The sequence below is a fragment of the Triturus cristatus genome, chromosome 1_2, assembly GCF_964204655.1.
Source record: "Triturus cristatus chromosome 1_2, aTriCri1.1, whole genome shotgun sequence".
NCBI lineage: Eukaryota > Metazoa > Chordata > Amphibia > Caudata > Salamandridae > Triturus > Triturus cristatus.
In genome coordinates this window covers 1,051,330,109-1,051,351,795 of record NC_140580.1, presented here as the reverse complement: position 1 = coordinate 1,051,351,795, position 21,687 = coordinate 1,051,330,109, and the positions used below count along the sequence as shown (strand labels likewise).

Below are 21,687 nucleotides of genomic sequence, written 5' to 3'. Positions count from 1 at the left end.
ATTTCCATGACTGAGAGTTGACAATATTTTGCTTGATGTTTAGGTTATTTTTATTGTGCTTGCTTTGGCTCTATCCTCTTGATTTAAGGGGTGGTGCTTAGGTCTTTGTTAAATGACCTGGTACGAATATTAAGAAGCTAGACTTAGGATGAGAAAACTGTTGAGAAAGCGATTTTGAAAACATTGAGGTAGACTTTTTGAACTTGTACGAAGATCTGTAGAAGATGGGTTGGGCTCATGGGTGGTTATCTTAGGGGAATGAAGGAAATTGAAGTAACATTTGTAGACGCAAAGGTGGTCTTGGAAGGTGGTTGGCCCAAAAGTTCAACATTGAGCCGTAGCCAGAAAGTCTTCACCAAAGCCTGTAATTCAATATGAGGTCCTGGATCAAGACGAGATGACTGTCATCAGACAATACTTGCCTACGTTGGGAGTGTTTGCGCCCAGAATGCGTTTAGCAGTGTGCTATTTGACGGACGTGGAGTGGCGACAATATACATGTGTCCCAAAAAGTAGAATATGCAAGTGCAGAACTATTCTGACACAGAAGAGGTACAGACAGCTGTTGCTTCAGTGTGTCTGAGGGAGACAGAACCAGCAATGACCTGATGGTGTGTTTAAAGTAAATGGAAAGAACTGACGGTTTGGGTATTCTTGAATAAATAACACAGGTAGTATAATGAAATGTGTTTTCCTCTAGAAATTTGTGCACAATGAATCCTTTTGTCAACTGGTTTAACATGGAACGAGACAGGTAATTAACAGTAGCTGTTTTAGTTACTATTAAAAGCTCTTCAAAATTTCTAAAGTACAGAAGATCCAATGCTACATTTTAGTCCACTTTAATATCAGTGCCCTTGATTGAGGCCAGTCAACCTAAATGATACGATGATGGAAATATCCTGCAATATGTCCTGGAGATCCTAGTCAAAAATCAGACTGCTGCCAGTCCATATGGACAGCTAAATGTTTAGAGTGTAGGACAACAAGCAACCGGAAACTCACAATATCAGCACATACACCACAAAGAAAAAAAAACGAGCGAAAACTTCCTTAAGTGGCCTAAAAGTGGAGTCAGACTCATCTAGACAGCTACGGTCAGTCAGCAGGTTATTGCACTGCTTAAGAGCATTTTACCAATGGCCTATTCAAATGTATACCCAAAAATCAAAAAAGGATTTTTTCAGTCAAATGAAAAGAAACTGATGTCAAACAAAAGCCAAAATTCAGTTTGACTGAACAATGTTTTACAGGAAGTGGTCAGCTGAATGCATTATGTTACAAAAAATAAATAAAAAACATCCTAGCCCATCATTGAAATACAGAGCTAAAGGCTATCTGGCTCCTGCTGCTGACACAAAAGTGCACGGTCTCTATGACAGAAGGTACGACCACTAGCAACATGACGTGTATATGAGGTTGGGGGCGGGGGCTGTCACAATCTTTAACATTTACAAATATCAGCTGTCTTTATGCACTCAACATTAAAGGATGTACAGAAACTGAACTCTTCCAATGCACTATTTCACAACGAAAACCATACGAAAACCTACCTGCACCAACGTTACCGTTGCTGTATTTATTTACAGTACATGAAACGGATAGGAAAAAACATGCAACACCTGACACTGACCGATTCTTTCAGTCCTTACTGTACGCAGTTTAAGAACGTTATGTGTTATATCACGGCACAAGAATAGTTACGTTATGAAGTTGATATTGCGAAGGAAAATAGGTTTACAGGTTTGTTAGCACATTAATAAAACAGAACAGCTTGCCACTGTTTCATGCGGTGATTCGTGCCCGACACAATGCACCCCTTACCGCAATTGGCTCAATTACACATGAGAAAACTGAATGGCTGAGATACGGCTGGTAGCTTATGTAGTGATGCATGAACGTTCGTGTTTATATTTTTTTTAAATAGCATTTCTGCTAAGGTTCTAAAGTTTAACTGGGGGACGTGGGACATTTTCCTTTTGAAAAGGGGAATTTCAATTATGAGAGGAATGGAGTTAGTATAAATATCTTAAATTTATAACCGCGGGATCCTGCAGCTGTCACCTATTTACAAAGTGCACGTAAGCAGGCATATTTAACAGATCTAAAGATTAAGAATTTCTACCATGAGTTTATCAACCAGACCTTTACAGAAGAAAAAACGGTGTCAAAACAAAAACATGTGGGGGAAAAGCGGAGTTGTGCTTTTTGAGAAAACAGACTATCTGGAAAGAAAAAAAAAGCACTAGAAGATGCTCCGAGTTCCCACATATGCAAGTAACTGAGGCTAGAGAGAAATAAGCCTATTAAAGCAAGACTTTATATTGCACAAAACATGTACTTCTGCAACTACATTTAGCCAATGTTTCCTTGATCACCAAACCGGATGACAAAAGTATTATCAAGAAAGCAGACAACCAGCGTCATGGTGTATTCCTAGTAAACTATTCTTGGCATTGTGTAGTGTCTTGTGCATCCAATATTAACTACAGGGTCGCAATAAAGTGACCGGGGGGGGGGGGGGGTCTACATGGCCCTCACCTAGCCACACATAAGGAGTGAAGGCGAGACATTGCCTTTGGGGGACACTTCCTCTGAACCTGCATCAAGCATACAAAGAACAAATAAATGCAAGAGCTAAATAATAAGATGAGTCCTGTGTTAGGAACTTTCTCAGCCCCTCTGCAGAATCACTTCAACCATACTGAAACTGAAGCAATCAGAAGCGTGATTGTAACATATTTAGGCTGGAAGACGAACGCAGGGATAAGTGCAGAATACCAGGCTCTCTCTAGCATGGAACATTTTACAGAGCCGTAAAACAAACTCAGCGACCCGAGCTTCAGATAAAACAACCCGAGCATTGTTTTAGTGATCCAGTGTTTCTGTCCGATAACACGTATCTGTACACGACTCCTTTACGCGCGCCACTCTGTCGGAAATGATATGGTTGCATAAGTGCTCATTATGGACACGACCGGGTTTCTAATTCTACTCGCCGACATCCTATAAACTGTACAATTTAGGCATAGTAATGCACGTTCGCATGCCCATTGTCTTTGGGTCTTCCCAAAGAGGGAGCAAGTTGGAAGCACGAAGAAACGCATAATCATTACGTTCAACATAAGGAGAGAATCTCAAAAATATCACTTCGGTAACAAGCAACTCCAATAAGTTAGGTCCACATGCGCTTGATAAACATATTCGAGTTTCACTCCCAATAGAGACCGCTGTCTGGTCTTGGAAGGAAGAAAGGCTGTGTCAGTCCAGCCAGGAGACGTGCATCCCACCTGAATGAATCTATGTCATAACGTGAAGTACACGAGAGTCTTTATTCGGCGTTCGGTAACGCGAATCCACCCCATTCTCCGTCACCGAGCGCGGCATCTCGTTTCTGTCAGATAACACTGATCCGCAGCCTCGGTCCTTTGCTCTCTCTCTCTCCTCCGTCGAGATGTCAGCGGAGCGCCGCTCGGTGTCTCGCTGTTCTGAAAGCGCCTCACGCTACTTCTTCTGAGGACAACCGACCACTCTTCGGCAACTCGCTCCCTCAGAGCCTCGCTAACCAGACGCCTCATCTTCTTTCAGCCTAAAGGAGACTCGGACCGACGCACGTGCGATGTCTTCAGACTACGCAACACGCTGGAACCAGTGCCTCACCTAGGATATGCTGAGAGTGACACATAATACATAGGAAAAACGCATGTGCCCCGGTAACATCTCCAAAAACCGCATCGAGCCGCCGTACGGGCGCCCAACGAAACAGACTCGGCCAAACAACAAGACGCACACCGAGGGCACGCGATTGTTCTGCGCACCTCGCACGAGCGCGCCCACCGCTAGGGGAGGGAACAGGGGCCGCGCGGGCACGCCAGTCTCCGCCCTCCTCCCGGAGCGGCGGCACCAGCTCTGCCTCCTCTCTCAGGTGCGGCGGTGGGAAAGGGGGAGGAGGCAGCGCGGGAGGGGAGGTGGGCTCGCGCAGCGTCTCCCAGCAGCGCCAGGGACTCCGTGCTCGCTGCCACCGGCCTATCGGCGCCTCGGGTGCCCGCACACGTGACTGCCCCGGTCCCACCAGTTCTGTGAGGGAAGAGAGAGCGAAATAGAGGCACTGAGAGGATAAGGGGGACCGTGGAGGGACTCGGCACCGGCTGTGACAGGGTAGGACGCCACCTTCGCTTGGGCTTTTTCTGCCGTCTCTCTCTCAGTGCGGGCGCGCGCTTGCGGGAGACTGCGCCGTGGGGGTTTCCTTGGGCTTCTGCGGGGACTGGCGAAGGGGCTGCGCGAGCCGCTGACTGTTGCCCAAAAGCAAACCGGCAGGGGTAGAGCTGGGGACGCGGATTTCAGCGTGACAGTCACTGGAGAGTGCAGAGGGCTGTTGCGATCCGGCCACCCTGGCGTCTCCCTTCCGCTGTCGCAAACCACTATCCCCTTCCTCTGACAGTGTCACTTGAGGGTGAATGCAGCAGCCTGAGCCTGTTGATGATATGGACGCAGGTCTCACCTGACTGGAATACACATTGCACTTCTGTTCCAATTGTATGCCCTTGTTTGAATTGAGCGAGAACTGATGGCTTTGGAGTATGGTTTAACCCACGTCTAATTGATAGGCGCACACAGGACAGGATTACCGCCCGTATGCAGAAATAAAGTGCGGTATTTTTATTTGTCAGGTGAGACCAGCGTCCCTTAGTTGACTTCAGGGGCGCCCTCCGCGCTGTCTGGAAAGTTCCACCCTCACCCCTTGGACCTGTGAGGAAAGTTGCTGTCATGCCCTTCAGTGTCTTGAGTGCAGCGCTTATTGTCGCTACTCCTGCTTGCTTGTGCTGGCTCTCCGGTGTCATGCCTGTCCTCCGTACCGGTCTCCCAGGAGTCTGGGCCCCGGGTGCTGAGGCAGGTTGCTGGCAGGGGATGAATAGGGGATGTGTTCTCTCCTCTCGCCCCTCCTGCTCGCACGCTTGCGCACTCCGCCTTTGCATCCACTGCCAGATGGTGTCCCCTGGGACTCGGGCGTTTTTTGTTGGTACTGGGAACTGGTGCTGGAGCTTTTTTAGTACGTGGACTTATCCCGTTGCAGTCCTCACCTTTTGCCTACTCCTCACCCACCCTAGGTCAGACTCACCTTTCCCGCTGCTACTCATCGTTCCTCATATATTGTATCTTTCTCCTTCCCTTCACCCCAGGACCGTCTTAATTCTCTCCCTTCACCTCCAGTCACACAGGTACCGCCCCCACCACCGAAAAGCTCTTCACTCTCTAGCAACCAGCGCCCGCACACATCCCAGCGCGCTACTGTGATTGAAAAGTGTATTTGTAAGGCATGCTTTACCATAACCAGTCTCTAGGCGCTGATGCTGCGCCCTTCGGTCAACCTTTCAGCAACCACTCTTTAGCGGTTTCATTAAATGGTCCATTGAGGAAGTGAGCTGTTCTCCAAGGAGACGAAGTCCTAGATATTGACGCCCCGTATAAAGGACCTTCCTTCATTCGACTTCAGCTTAAAACTGAGAATGGCTTGGTGATGTCGTTTGAAAGAACAACATCGCAATGATTTGATAGGAAGTCTGGATTTACTTTAACGTGTAGGTTGATTTGGGATAGCTTGTGAATGCATTTGTATGGCGCGCATCTGTGTTCCGAAATCACTATCCGCAGTAGACAGTTAATACAGAAACTTCCTTGACACACTTTTCGCTGACGCTCAGCACAAACTTAATAATAGAAAAGGATTACCGTCTGCCCAGTGAAAAAACATGCGTTGTTTTCAAATTACTCTAAATAAACTTCCTAATTTCGGGCAATTGAAACCGGTGACTGATTGCTTTGAGAGTTGAATGTCTGCAGCCTCATCTAATGTTGTCCTTTGTTAGGTGTCGGAAGGGTACTTGATCTTTGTAGGAGCGAAATGTTTAAAGAAACAGGTTTGAAACGCATTTATAGTAGTTGATTTGTCACTGGGATTGCCTCTTCTTTTCAGCTCAGGCCTAACTCCCCAATTACTACCTTTCACCTCTCCTCACAAGCATGTTTCTCTTCTTAAAGCAGGCCTTCCCATTCATCTTTATCACAGTTTTTGCTAAGTAGCCTTGCGATTCTTCTTTGTCACTTGTCTACCATTCAAACACTTTTTTTACTTCCGAATTTATAATTTATCTAGAAATCTCTCAAGTACTCTCCCATTTAACCCTAAAGTTACAGGTCGGTGAATAACTTTTCAACTCCAGAATAAATGTGCAACATCGCATGTTATGTGTGACTATTGCTTCGCACCTGGTCAATTTTTTAAACTGCTGTCCAGTGCTAAAATATTTTATCTATCGGATGGCTCTCTCTCGCTCCCCCTCTCTCTACTCTTACCCCCCCTCCCCCCCGGAAATGCACTGCAAAAACACAAAGGTTAAAGCGCCGTTATAGTTTGAATATGTCAGTGTTAACATTTTGAACTAAAAAAGGGTTTTAGAAATGTACAAGTTGTAGTTAGCAGCATGAACTATAAATTGTACTCCCCACGCACTGCTTATGACATCACTCATGACATGTTCTGTGACATCATTGATGACATCATCTAAAGTGTTTTTGTTTTTCAGTCTACATTGAGGTGGGTACATACCATATTGCTTTTGTCCCTAATTTTGTATAGCCTGTGTCTGTCTAATAGGTTTAAATGTTAACAAAACACATTTGCTAGTAATGTAGAGGTACTGAACACATTATAAATCTTAGTATTGAAGAGTGGTGGAAAATTTTCATTTTGGAAACTTCATTCCATAAAACATACTCCATAAAAACATCTAATTTTGCAATATAATCCATCACTTTAGATGAAATATAAAATCTGAAGCCGAACGAGAGAAAAAATTTGCAAAATAGCAATTAGTAGCATTTTATCACCAAGCAGCACCCATCCTTTTTTTCCCTTAGCCCTACAGAGAAAAGGTACTTACTTAAATTAACCAGACTATAAGTAGATGTATCGCCCTTCAACACCCTTTAAGCCTCAATATGCCTCCTGACGCCTAAGAAGTTACACATTGGACGCATCCATTCGCTTCTGAGTTTGTTATATGTGGGGGAAAAAACAAGACACGGTACATTGTACAGACATCCATAGATTCAGGGCTTCTGCCAGCATTCTACCTAGATGGGAAGGATCCTATTTCCAGTGTGCCATATCAGAACTTCAGATACGTTTTTGCCATTTGCTGTTTGGGGATATCTACACATGCTTCCTATTAGGACTATCTTTGAGAAAGAATTGATTCGTCAGTCTCCAGTGGGTAGACGTTTGATGGAGACTGTCTTGGGTATGTTCCCAATAGCGATATTTTAACTGGTTCTTTGAGGCTACAATCAACGATCCTAGATACGGCCAAAAGGCTCTGAGGGCCAACTTTTCAAACGATGATTGGATATGCTAAACCATGGGGTTGCGAGGCCTTAATCTGAGACATCAGTTCATCTACTGCGTTCTGATATGGCTTAAGCTCTTCCGTATTCCAATTCCTCACCCAATATATAAGTGGCCTTAGCCAGGCAATTTCTCCAACCCTTTTCAGTGCCATATCAAGAAATATGGAGGTTTAGGGCGTGCTCTTAGGAAGGTGGATAATTGAGCAAATATACTTGTTTTCGCTTTAAGTCGGTGCCTCTGTTTTTTTTTGTGCATATTTATATAGCGCGAACTCGACCCAAAGGAATTGGAGCGCTTTACATAGCACCGTATTTACATTACACATTCAGGCACGGGGAGATTAAGTGATTTGCCCAGAATCACAGGATGTGGACGCGACCTCGAGGCTCGAACCCTGGTTTACTGCACCAGAGGCGGCATCCTCTCCTCTGTGTACAAATGCCCCCAAATTTCAGCGCCATATAAAGCAGCTGATTAAGCCTTTAAATTATATAGCTGTGTGGCTGGAAATAGGGCTCTAGTGATTGTTCCCTGGTATTTTTTGTAAATAATTGAAGCTTGGTGCTGAAGCAACGCCTTTGTTTTCTGGGTACGGGGTCACAAAACCCTGCTATCTAGAATAATACCCAAATTTGATGGGGCGGCCCACAAAGTAAGCTTCTATTAATGGAACCACACCGCCTGTGTTACAGTAGTCAAGCTAACTCTGATTAGGCACCAGGGGAGGGCATTGAGACAAGTGATTTTGTCTTTCAAGTACCACATTTACATTTTTTTTTATGCAAGCCAATAGTTGTATGTTTTAATGTGTACTTTTATGTTTTTTATGTAAAACCAAAAACGTTTTATTGATTGATACCCACACTTTCAAATCTAATGATTCGCTCCCTGTTCTCATTGCCCAAGACTAGGGAATTTCTTAACACTGCAGATATAACTACCATGAATTTTGTTTTTGAGACATTAATCTCCAGGCCCCTAGCTGCACAAAAAGTATTGACATTATCCAGTAATTGCTGCAGGCCCATTGAGATCTGGAAGATTAGGAGGGTGTCTGCCAATATTAGGGACACTTGCCCCACATAATTTAGGAGCATCTGTGTTTCTGTAGTAAAGAGCCTCAATTACATCATTAACAAATAAGGAGAAGAGAGCAGGGGCCAGCATGCATCCTTGTCCCACCCCTCTACATATTGGGATTCAGTCTGTTAGTTGCGATTGCAGTCTAGACCACATTTCGGTGTAGTTATCTTGGTGATGTCTTATTAACTGTCCTAGGAGGGCTTCGGGGACCCCTAAGATCTTTAATGACGCCCATAACAGCCCACTAGAGACCAAGTCAAAGGCTGCTTTGAGGTCTACAAAAGCTATGTAAATATGACCTTATTTGAGCCTTGTGTACTTTCAGATTGTAAGAAGCAGCCTCAGGACTTGCTCTGTTGTACTGACTTAAGGTCTGAACCCTACATGATACGGGGTCAAGATTTCTGCACCCTGAATCTAATCGTTCAATTTGCTTTGCAGCTGTCTGCTGTAGACTTTTTGGAGGATATCCAAGAGACTCATTGGCATATAATTACCAGGGCTTCTCAGATTCCCCCTTTTATAAATGGGGATAATTTCTGGCCCTTTTTATGTATGGGGGATCGAAGGCCCTGAGGCTATTTCACTGCTCAAACAGTTGACATATGGTACCCAGACTGACACATGGCGGAGTAATTCTCCAGGAATTTTATCGGGTCCTGGAGCCTTGTCCAATTTAATTGCAGCAATAGCTGCCCTAGTTTCCTCAAGCGTAAAGTGTAGGACTGGGGAAATGGAGTCTAGGAGGGAGCAGGTGGGTGCAATGAGGGCTTGCTCATAAAGTTTAGTAAAGTGGTCTACCTTGGCCTCTGGGTTCAGATAAGTCGATCTGTAAATTAGAGCACCTGCTCCCATGAGCAATTCTTTTCTAAAACAATCTGTTGTCACCGAACCTGGCAGCCACAACTAGGTCGCCCCAGCTAGCTTCCTCCCACTTGTGCCGTGCAGTTCATAATGCTTTATTATACGTGTCCCTTGCTATAAGAACCTCATGCTGAATTTTATTTTTTAATCCATTTACCATTGTATGGAAGAGTAATTCCATGTGCCGGTGACTGTTGACTTGTGTTTACAATGTTCCACACAAGTTTTTTGGTACTGCAGAAAATGTTTACAGCAGGGCAAAGATTCTACATACAAGGTATTGCAAGCAGCCATAAGTTATTAGACATGATCGTCTCAGCATGACAATTTCTACTCAAGATAGAAGATTGTGTGCACCCGGAAATAACTCATGTACATGTGCTTGTTTTGCTTCAGAAAATGGGTGATCTTTAAGAAGTCTGCTTGTAGAATGATCTTTCGCACCTTCAGACCTTGGTTATTTTAAGTGAATAGTCGCTGTTTGGATACGTTTTGCATAGAGTGTATTCTGTGCTTAGTAGATCCATTTTAATATTCTGTGGTGTATTTCTCATGTGAGTTTCACTGTCTTTAAACAGTGTGGTACAGAGTAAACTCTCTCATAAAGTAAACAGTCTTAATAGTACCCACTTTTCTACTCGTATGTACTTCATTTCACAATGTAGGCTCAGTAACGGTCAGGAGTTTGATACCAGTAAAGACTGTCTGCAGTAAGGCATTACTTTTGTAACAGGGTTCGAGTATCCGGAGGGATATGGTGTTCCCTGAACAGTTGTATACATATTCAGTGGTGTGGATTTTAATAAACTATCCACTTGTCCTTGGGACAGGTTGCTTCATAAATCTACTTGTCCTGCAAAAAAAGTCCCCTTGTCCTTTTATGCCGTGTATGTACTGCAGTGACAAATTATGGCAGCAATTTCATTATATAAAGCTCTGATATTAGCCTTTCTGATTATGCCAGGGCTCATCCTATAGTAGGGTTTACATTCTAGCAATTTCACATTTTTGCCACCTTTCCCCAGATCTGCATACTGGGGCTGAAGGTTGCATTTAGCAATAGCTCCATGGTTGGAATGCCCCATTGAGTCTGTGCAAACGTACTAAATTGCATGTTTTAGGGGTTTTCACCTGCTGTTCTCAAATCTATTCCCATACTGAGAAAAGTTGGAAATGTACTCCTGACAATGACAGAAGTAAGACTCCTTCCAGGGTTACTAAAAAGTGGTTGAGGTAAACTGAACTTGTAAACGCTCAATAGATTTTTCACATGAGCAGATCTACACCTGCATGCTTGCTCACGCTCAAAAGCAGTTCACAACTATTTTCTTGAAGTACAAATTCCTGGCCTAATTCTGTAAATTCTTGTGATTCATATAATCAGTAAATATGCACTTTTGCAAGGACATATTCCATGGGTGCAATTACGTGACTTTCTTTAAAAATTGGCCCCACCCAATTAGGTCTGGAGTTAACAAAAACCTTTTGTTTTATCTATCGATAAAAAATATTTGTGTTTGCTCCCAAAATGTTTTACAAAACCCATATCAAACAAGACAAGCATTGACAAAACCAAAAGGCTGACCACCGATATAAGACCTATCGGTTTTGACAATGCTTGCTTATTTTCCTGTTTTCCGTTATCTTGTTGAAACTGGTTGCACTGATTTCCAATTATAAACATTTTTGAGGAAATACCAGCATGCATCAACTCTTGGCTAAATGATTCTTCAAAGAAATGTTATCTACAATTTCACAGTTGTTTAGCAAAACCTTTTTTCCCCCTCAAGTTGCATTTTTAAAAAACATTTTATTTGAAAGCAAAGGATCATCAATCTTGCTTTCAAGCTTCTGCAGATACGTGCATCGAATTAGAGTGTTCCATGTGCATTGTATGTAGCTGCATATTGTTAAAGTTTGAAAACGTAGAAAAGATCTGGGCCCACTGGGGAAAGTATAGGCAGGGCTAGGGTAGTCTGATGGAACTGAAATGCAGGACTGGGAAGTAATGATGGGAGAAGAGAGGACTCGCGGGAGAAGGAAGCACTCGCAGGAGAAAGACCCTCATTTTCCAACTATGTGTACCATGGATTGTTTTCACCTATGTATCTGTGTCAATCATGTTGATGTGTCCCGTGACTGTTTAATAAAATAAGTAAAAAAAACCCCCAAAAAACGTCCTTTTTACACTGGCACCACTGTCAATAGTGCAGTCTGAGCTTACAACATTTCCATAGAGCGGTTGCCCTCATAAGAAAGGCTTTGTATTAAGGATCCATAATTACAATTTTGAACAGCATTAACCTATGGTCACTGTTCGACCTGGCCTATCTTTCCGTGATTACTCCAGACTTTTTGCCCCTACCATCTTTTCATTTAGATGCTTACGGCACTCTGCCACTGCTGATCAGTGTCAAAGTACAGGAGTTCCCTGTTTAAAATGTAATGGTGATTGGTTGACAATGATTTGTATGCCTGCCTTACTAGTAAAAGTCCCTAGTGATGTGCACTGTCTGTGCAACGGCTAGTAATGCACGGGCGTGCAGAGAAGGGAACTCAGGCCTTCAGTGTAGGGCCAGCGTGCAGAATGCTAAGTTAGCATGTTGTCCTGACAAGTGCAACCACTTGTCAGGCCTGACTTTCCCTTTTACACACACATGGGCACCCCTGTGGTAGGTCCCAGGTAACCCCTGGGAAGGGTGCAGTGTGGGTAAAAGGCAGAACATAAACTGAGTTGTGTGTTATGTTCTGGCAGTGAAAAACTCTCCATTTCGTTTTTCACTGCTGAAAGGCCATTCTGCGCATAGGACAGAATGGGGGAGGCTGGGTGTTGTGTTTGTTAGCCTAGTTTCCTTTCAGTTTATAATGAAGAGGTGAGGTTTAGTATGTATGAACTCAGTGTTATAATGTGAAGGTGGTTTTGACACTGTGTGTTTATAAACCACTCTTTTAGAAAGTGGCTGAGTTTGTGCTCTGAGCATTTCTGTGTGTTTCTGAAATGTAGATTGTCTGTCGGGAACTGAAAGGTGAAAGGAGCTGGGAGAGGTCTTGAGCCAGGGAGGGGTTGAGATGGCACCAGGCTGCCCGGCATCTGGAGAGTTGGGGAAGGAGAAGCCCGGGATGTGAAAAGGCTGGGCTGGTGCTATAAACCAATTGACCCATCTCCTGCTGAGTGATTAAGGATCCAGACCCCCAGTATCAAAGGGAGAGAGGTGACACGGGGAGGGAGACACCCAGAACTGATTTAGGGAGTGGTCAGGGACCCCATAGAACATACAAACTTCAAAGACATGAAGGGATATAACTAGGAGAGTTGAAAGCCCTGAAAGTGGGAATGAAATGGATATGGATTGAGACTGAAAAGGCTTGGACCCATTCTGTGGTCAAGAGGAACCTCTGTTAAAGAAAGAACCACTGAAGAGACTGTGGTGGCTAGACCAATCATTGATTCGTGATCTGGGGCTCTGCAGTTTGCTGTTCTAACTAAGGAAGAGGCTGTTGGGACTGTGCTTGGAGGCGCTGGGTTCACCTGCTTGAAGAAGACTGTGTGGCTCCTAGTAAACCCCCCCCAGGATGTATACAGCTACATGCTGGCCTTCAGGAACCAAACTAGGCGTTTCAGGCAGCTCGCTCAGTCGAACCTGGAAGCCAGCCAGGAGGATATGAAACGGTGGTACGACCAGAATGTCACTCTAGTTGAGTTTCAACCTGTGCAGAAATTGTGGGTGATGGCGCCAGTGGAGCCTTGCGCGCTCCAGGACAAGTGGACTGGGCCATATGAGGTGGTGGAGCACAGGAGCGAAGTAACCTACCATGTGGACTTCCGGTCTCCTCGGAATCCTTTGAGTGTTCTCCATTTGAACTGCCTCAAACCGCACTTTGAGAGGTCCGAGGTAACCATGCTCTTGGCTACAGATGACTGGGTGGAAGAGGAGAGTGCACCTCTTCCTGTCCTCCTGTTAGCCCAGAAGAAGGATGGGTCAGTGGATGGGGTGAACCTCTCGCCTACCCTGACCCCGGAACAGCAGAGGGACTGTCGCCAGGTACTGGGTCTGTTCGCTTCCCTGTTCTCCCTGACCCCCGGAGTCACCACATGGTGCGTCCATGATGTGGACACTGGAGACAGTCCACCTGTAAAACAAACATTTTACAGGGTGGCTGATAAGGTCAGGGCCAGCATCAATGTGGAGGTAGCTAAGATGCTGGAGCTAGGGGTGATTGAGCCATCCAGCAGCCCCTGGGCCAGCCCAGTGGTCCTTGTGCCAAAAGCTGATGCGCCACTCCCGAAGTTCGGTTCTGTGTAGGAAACCGTGGGCTCATTGCGGTCACTAAAACTGACGTGCACCCTATCCCCAGAGCTGATGGGCTCGTGGATCGGCTTGGCTGCTGCCCGGTACCTCAGTACATTTGATTTGACATCGGGGTACTGGCAGATTGCCTTGACCGAGGGGGGCCAAAGAGAGGTCTGAGTTCTCAACGCCAGAGGGGCACTACCAGTTCAGGTTTATGCCCTTTAAGTTGAAGAATGCCACTGCCACCTTCCAGAGGATGGTGAACCAGGTGCTGAGTGGGCTGGAGGAATTCAGCGCCGCTCACCTGGACGACATTGCAGTGTTCAGCTCCAGTTAGGAGGAACATTTGCGGCACCTCTGTGAAGTATTGAAGGCCTTGCAGAGGGCGGGCCTAACTATCAATGCAAGTAAGTGCCAGATAGGGCAGGGTTCCGTGGTGTACTTGGGACACCTGGTGGGAAGCGGCCAAGTGGTGCCCCTACAGGCAAAAAATTGATACCATCCTGGCTTGGGAGCCCCCCCAAGACCCAGACAAGGGTGAGGGGCTTTCTAGGACTCACTGGGTATTGTAGACGGTTTGTGAAGGGGTATGGCACCCTCATTGCCCCCTTGATGGAACTGACGTCCAAGAAGCAGCCCAAGAAGGTTGTCTGGACTGATGCCTGCCAGAATGCCTATGATGCCCTGAAGACTGCCATGTGCACCACACCTGTGTTACGGACGCCAGATTTCTCCAGAGAGTTTATAGTGCCGACAGATGCTTCAGAGCATGGTGTGGGAGCGGTGCTCTCACAATTGAACAACGAGGGTTTGGACCAACCGGTAGCTTTCAGTAGCAGAAGGCTACTTCCCAGGGAACAGAGTTGGAGTGCAATTGAAAGGGAAGCTTTTGCTGTGGTCTGGGCGCTGAAGAAGCTGAGGCCTTACTTAATTGAAACCCACTTCTTAGTTCAGACTGACCATAGGCCCCTCAGATGGTTGATGCAGATGAGGGGTGAGAACCCAAAGCTGTTGAGGTGGTCCATCTCCCTACAGGGGATGGACTTCTCGGTGGAACACCATCCTGGAATAAAACACGCCAATGCTGACCGTCTGTCCAGATTTTTCCGCCTTAGTGATGAGAACTCCCATGAGGGTGGGTGCTTGAAGAAGACTGTGCTGTGTCTTGTAACCCCCAAGGGCCCGAGGTGAGCTGGCTCCCTGTTTGGAAATACAGGATCATAAAAGTTTCCGGAGAAGTCCCAAGCTACATGGTGTGCGCGGTATTTTTGCTGCTTGAGACCCTCAGAAGTTGTGCCTTGTGATCGTGGGCACGCAGGAGTAAGCGAAGTCTCAGACGCGCCGAGTCCGTGTCGTGGTGCAGGCCAAGGCGTAGGTGAGGAGCGTCTGGTTGTGGTGTGCACAAGGAGACTAGGCAAAACTAGGACGTGCAAGGGTGCATGTCGTGGTGCAGCCAGGGCGTTTGTGAAGAGCGCCTGGACCTTGTGTGCACCGAAGGAAGAAACGAGACTCTGACGCGCAGTTTGCGTGTTGTGGTGCAGCCAGGGCGTTTGTGAAGAGCGCCTGGACCTCGTGTGCACCAACGGAAGAAGTGAGTCTCGTACACGCTGGGTGCGTGTCGTGGTGCAGCCCGGGTGTTGGTGAAGAGCGCCTGGGCCTCGTAGACACTAAAATAAGTGAGTCTGACGTGCAAGAGTGCGTGTCATGGTGCAGCCAGGGTGTTAGAAAAGAGCGCCTAGACTTTGTGTGCACCGGGTGAAGAGGAGAGGCTCGAACGCACAGGGTGCATGTTGAGGTGTAAGCGGAGCGTTGGTGAAGAGTACCGGATCATCGTGAGCACCAGATCATCGTGAGCACCAGAGAAGAGGCGAGTCTCGGATGCGCGGTGTGCATGTCGAAGTGCAACCGGGGGTGCTGGTGAGGAGTGCTTGGTGTGCACCGAAATAAAGTAAAGTCTCCACAGTGCTGAGGGCAGATCTCGGGGAGGACAGACAGCCGGAGTGAGGGCCAAGTCATTGGGCCCTGCGAGTCAAGTGCAGCGGCCTGGACCGGCAGCCGCAGGAGAGCTGAGCTGAGCCCGCTGCACCCTGTGACTGAGTTCTGGATCAAGGCCCAAGTCGTTGACTGGGAGGAGAGTGGGATCGTGCCCCAAGGTAATGTGGAGCAACACCAGGGGTGGGGTGTGGGCCCGGAGGGACACTCTCTCGACCTACCGCGTCAGTCAGCTGTGCAAGCCGTTGCTTCGGCTCAGAGCCCAGCCCGTGCTGACCTAAGGCGGAGCAGTACTGGGAAACAGTACTTTGTGTGTCATCATTTGATCCATAACGGGGGCACTGTTAACGGAGCACCTGAAACTGTCGTATTACACTTTGCATTATTGCTGCTAAAGAACTATCGTATGACGCCTGACCTCATTTGTGCCTGACGAACTTTGCTTGGTGCGCTATGCACTGCGTCATTTCGCCCTTGCATATTACCTGATTGTAATGTGGCGCATTGCATTATTTCTTCAGTGTACAGTATCGAAGTATAACGTGGCGCAGTGTATTATTTCTTCATTGCACCGTACAGGATTGTAGAGTAACGGATTGCTTTGTTTCTTCCTGGTACAGGGCATGCTAGTGGTGATACGCATTGCATTATTCCTTCAATTGCAAAGTACATGACTGTGGCGCTAGGTATGGCTTTGTTTCTCTGTTGCACAGTATGAGAGGATATTGTTACACATTGCAGTATTGTTTCCTTTTGCAACGCGTGTGATTCTAGCAATACGACTTGCCTAACCTTTTGGGAAACGGTTAGAATTGAGCTTGACTGTTGGTTAGAAGCGGTGGTTGGGATTAGAACCTACCAACCCACCGGAAAGAATACTACCCATTCTTACATGTTGATTTTGTATCGTGTGGTCATATTGTATAATTTCTTATATAAAGATTATACTCCTTTTATCAGTACTCGTGTGGAGTCTATTTGTGGTGACATCATGGGGTTACTGTGAGCCTGGTTGCACATACTGAACACTCGTGCCTTGGAGATAAGACTGGCTGCTCGTGCCAAGCTACTAAGGTGAGCAGCAGTAACGCAGATGGTGTCCTTACTTAGCCTAACGTTGAAGCGAGGGGTCGGCGACGCACGCCTCCAGCATTTGGTGGCGGCGGTAAGCGACCGGGACCTCCACTTCCAACAGTCACAAATATTACCTTCAGACAATCCCCTTCTCAGATCCATAATGTGATACTGTGAACTGGCAGCCAAATGGTTTGTGCTGCAGGGGGTTGGACCTATTTGTCTCAAGGACAAAATAAACATGAAAACCTTTTGTCCTTGATTCCAAACAATGTGTTCTGGGAGTCAGGCTATAGGAATTCCACAACACTGAGATTGGACACCTTGTGCAGGATGGGTAACCATTTCATTTGGGGGTCATAGTCAACATGAACTTGTCTACTCATGAAGTGTATGGTATAGGGTCAGTGTTGGAGAGAAAACAAGCTTGCTTTTTCTATGGATGGGTGGTATGTATGATAGCAAAAAAGACGTTTCATATTATTCTGAGCTATTTTGCACTTACTTTCATAGCTCCAATAGTAAAAATGTTTAAAGCACAATGTGTTCAAAATCGATGATGCCATCAAATGATGTCATGAGATATGTCATAAATGTCATGAGTGATGTCATAAGTAGTGCATGGCGGGGTGCAAGTTGTAGTTTGTGCTGCTAACAGAAATTGACCAGTTATGTGTTTTTTTTTTAGTGTGATTTTCTAATATTAAAAACAAACATATTTTTCTCTCACACCTAGCTACAATGTTGCTTTAACCTTTTGTTTTTTTAGTGAATTTCTAGGTTTTTGTAGACCTAAAGTAATTCTTAAATACATAAATTCAACCAACCGCCACCCATGGCCAAGTGCTGTGGGGGTTTGGCTGCAGGCTGATTGATTTACACATGTGCTGTGGGGGTTTGTCTGCAGGCTGATTGATTTACTGTCCCATCACTTATCTCTGTGACTTGCTCGATCCTCGCCAGGTAGCAACGCTGTTCGCCTGGGGCAGGTGTCTGTGTAATTCTCTGGTGGTGTCACGGCATCTTATGCGCTCTTAGTATCGGTATTATTTCAGGCGGAGGGGTGCTCAGTCATATTCCTAGTCGCTTGTGGTGAGCGCAGCGAGGAACGTCCATATACGAGCCTTCCTCCCCACGCTAGGCCTTAGGACCGCCCGTTACCTGCAGCGTGGGTGTGCCGCTTTGTCTCCTGCAGCGGCCCTCTTGTGATGGCGGCAGGATTCTAAGTGGTGCCTGCGCTGTGTGTGCCCTATGTGGGCCTGTACTGCCTGTGGTTAATCACGCCACTCCTTTCAGCAGTACCCATGGTCCGTGCAATAGCGTCCGCTCGGACGACCCGGCCCGCTCGCGCCCAAGTTGTGCTGCTCAGGCCCCAGCCTGCTCACCACTCGTGGTTTTAGGCAGGCCGCTCACTCTGCGCTGGCTGGTACTGTCGGTTTACCCAAGCGCCTCACCCACCTCAGTCCGGTTTCGTCTGTGTAGCGGGGCAGGAACCATCAGGCAGGGACCTGTTACCATAACAAAATTAAAAATCCTGTTCTTAAGTACCAATAACATGCTAGCAATTTTTCTGCCATCACTGCGCCAATGGTGTTAAGTATTTGGATTCCTAAATTGTAGAGCCATAAATAAATCCAAATAAGGCATGGGGGTGTACATCAAAACATAATAGAGAAGAGCAAGGAAATGAAAATAAAGTAAAGTCATATTCGGGCATCATTGTAGTAAGCCTGTGCAGGAGAGGATAGAATATATCTACCTTATTTCCCAAAGCGATTGTGTAAAACAAGCCAAATAAAGTGCATATCATGAGACGTTTATCACAGTAAAATAGTAACCCCATAATTACCACTATTGTTATAAACTCTTACCTAACTTAAATTACAATGGGGTATATTAAAAAGAGAAGCAGTCCACAGTCCAGATGGAATCCACCATCTATATCCTAGAACGGTACAGATTAATATTCAGATGTTTCATGACTTTTATACTGGAGACTCTTAGTACAGATATCATAATTTCCATAAGTCTCACCTACTATATCTGGGCATCAGAAAAAATCCTCAGTGCAACGATTAAAATATCTAAAATAAAAGTATTTCTGTAGTGAGAACTGATCAAGGAACACTCCTAACAAATCGGGACAGAATAACCATAAATGATATTCTGTCATTCACAACCTCTAGTACATTTAGATGTCCTGTAGTTCCTAAATCCACGTTCAGGTTAAACCAATATCCCTGTGCAATCCATACCTGTAGCTCACATTTTCAGTTTTGTCACGCATCCCGTATTGCTGCAAACACAGTAAGCAGAGTTATGGTGTAACATTTGCAGTAATAGGAGTCTGTACTAAAACGATTCACTGGTACATTAACCCCAATAGTTACGTGTGTACTGGGAAATCATTATCCATTCAAACCTTTGTAGTGCTGGGCAAAAGAGGACATTTTACCATGATGTGTTGAAGAAATAGTAGTGGAAATGTCGCCTTGGTTGATGAGGAGATTGAAGAGCCTAGAAAACGCCGTGGGGGGGGGGGGCGGGTACACATTCAGGCAAACATAGGGTTCTGAGGGAGATAAACAAAAGGAACAATCTTGGTAGGCAAAATCAGGCCTGCAAAGTTTGGGTTGGATACATCAGTTCAACTTGCATACAATTATTATCCTTAGGGGTGAAGACCAATTAATGGTGGTGGAGGATCCCAATGTGGATAAGTTAAAGAAGGGTACCGGATCCTTTATTCAGAGAAAAAATTTGAGGTTGTTAGAGGGCTATAAACACAAAATCAAGTTGAATCTGAAAGCTGTGTCAGTGAGGCATAAGGTCAGGAGATTACCACTGACAGTCAGTAAGGGAAGAAGTAAGAAAAATGGAAGCTGAAATGATGTCAGTGGGTATAATTAAACTGGTAGTGGTGATCGAATGTAAGTCTGCAGTGGTTATCATGAAGAAATCTGATGGAAAATAAAAAAAATCTTCTGTGGACCTTATAAGCCTCAACTGAAATATAATGGGCCGCTTTCCCCACCCAACATCAGTGAGGTGGCACTGATGTTGAGATGTGGAAATACTTCTCAAAATTAGACATGAGGTGTGCATAGCATCAGATCAAGCTACACCCAGATTCTAAGTCTTTAACTGCCTTTGTCATGTCCGATTGTGTATCTCAATTTACACATCTCCTTTTTGGGCTTGCCTCTGCGGTGAGCATGTTTCAGTGAAGGATGAGCCAATTCTTTAACAATCAAAACAACGTGGTTTATTTTCAGGATGATAGTTAGGTTTTCTGGAAAGAAAATAGAAGAATATAACATGGCGCTGAATAAAGTTTTAGATCAGTTGGGTAAGGCTGTTGTAACCCTAAAGAAAGGAAAATGCTAACTTTTAGAAACAGAAGTTCATTATGTGGGGCATGTTATTTTAAATGTGAATACTAACACCATTTCCCCAGCCAAGCCAAAGGTGATACAAACATGCAAAAATCTTGGCCAAGAGACACAAGGGGCCGCTTTGACATATTCAACTGGGACCATGCTGCCCAACCATCTGAGGGTGATTGCAACGTCTTCAATGGGGCAATCTTTCTACACCTACTGCATCATCTTGAAGGCCCTAAAGATATTAGGCTACCTGATTACAGGTTTGGCAGTCTTACCACCATACCGCCGCCGCGGTCTCCCGCCTGCTGTATTTCAATGTCTGCCCCGGGCCAGCAGCATATTTCTTCATGTTTGTATATTTGGACTACACAAGTGTTAAATGTACACATATGCATGATACGTTTAAAAGCATCTGTTACCAGGACTTACCCATTGTTGAGTCCAGACCGTGCCTTGTCAACGGGTAAATAGTGCAAAACGAATGTACCTGGATTTTGGCATAAACAGGGTTGTTTTCTCCGCAGTCAAGATGCTGCAGTGAAGGTGTGGCCCTAGGGTAAGGGTTCCACCTGGGAGATGTAGGAGGAGAAAAGAAAATGGCTGTGTATGCACCCCAATTTCTTTGATTCTGCCGACTTGAAGTAGGTGGTCTTCCTGCTACGATCATCTCGACGGAATGCCAACTTGTAATTTGGACGTCGGTGAACTTGTCTGTACCGCCCTCTGACAGCTGCTTTCCCCATGCCGCTGCCGTTGAGGTAGTCGGAGAATGGCTGGCAGTGGCACTCTGGCAGCCTTTCATTCTGTAAACCGCCAACATAGTAATAAAGCCAGGCAGACCGCCAACTAGGCGGCGGGGTTTCCGACACTGTTTCGATGGTAGTTCCTTAACCGCCAAACTTCTAATCAGGCCCATTGTCTCCAACCAATATAATATAGATTGATAATTTGGTGAATGCAGAAATAGGTTGCATAGAATCTACCTGGGTATGCTTGGAGGATATGCACCACTGTGAAGCGAATTGGGCCCAAAGGGAAGACCATCCCAGTACTTGTGTCCAGGGTTGCTGAAGCAAAATATCCCTTGTTGCTAAGGCCTCCTCAGCCCAAGAATCCATCTAGCAACAATCACAAGTTAGAATTATTAAGTAGAAGATTGATCAGTTAAAAAGTCCCGGATTCTGTATATCAATTGTGATGCACGACCCCTTCAGGTCAGCAACATCTGGGCAATGAGAGATGGGTTATGCCATCACTGAGAAATATTGGTCCCGATGGCGAGAGGCTGGTAAAGTCCCTTTTAAGTAAACTACAACATTATTCCTAGCATAAGGAATATGGAGTTTGTTTCTTCAGAACATTGTAATTATGTGAGGACAGTTGAGGGTATTCCCAATTAGGCAAATTGGTGTATCAATATAAAGGTATATATAAGGTTGATTCCTCGACTCTGGCTTGCCTTGACAAAAGGCTTCACAAGGCTGGTAGATGGAAAAATGGTGTGAACCATTCTACCACGCTTGTTGCTGGAGATTTTAATGCCTTCAATAAACTCCGCAACGATTATACAGCAACCTGTGTAGAAGAC

General features: G+C 45.6%; 1 protein-coding gene across 6 annotated transcripts in view; it reads left to right on the top strand.

Annotated features, from left to right (window-relative positions):
- Nucleotides 1–3,932: 3,932 nt before the first annotated feature.
- The window catches only part of STRBP (spermatid perinuclear RNA binding protein), a 605,440-nt gene continuing 587,685 nt past the window's right edge, over nucleotides 3,933–21,687 (top strand). For 3 of the 6 annotated variants that reach the window (XM_085612493.1, XM_085612484.1, XM_085612439.1), the window contains exon 1: nucleotides 3,971–4,158. The gene's annotated coding sequence lies outside the window, so the exon portion shown is untranslated. Of the gene's footprint in view, nucleotides 4,159–21,687 lie in introns of all 6 variants that reach the window. The other 3 variants (XM_085612449.1, XM_085612470.1, XM_085612476.1) reach the window with 3 other exon arrangements.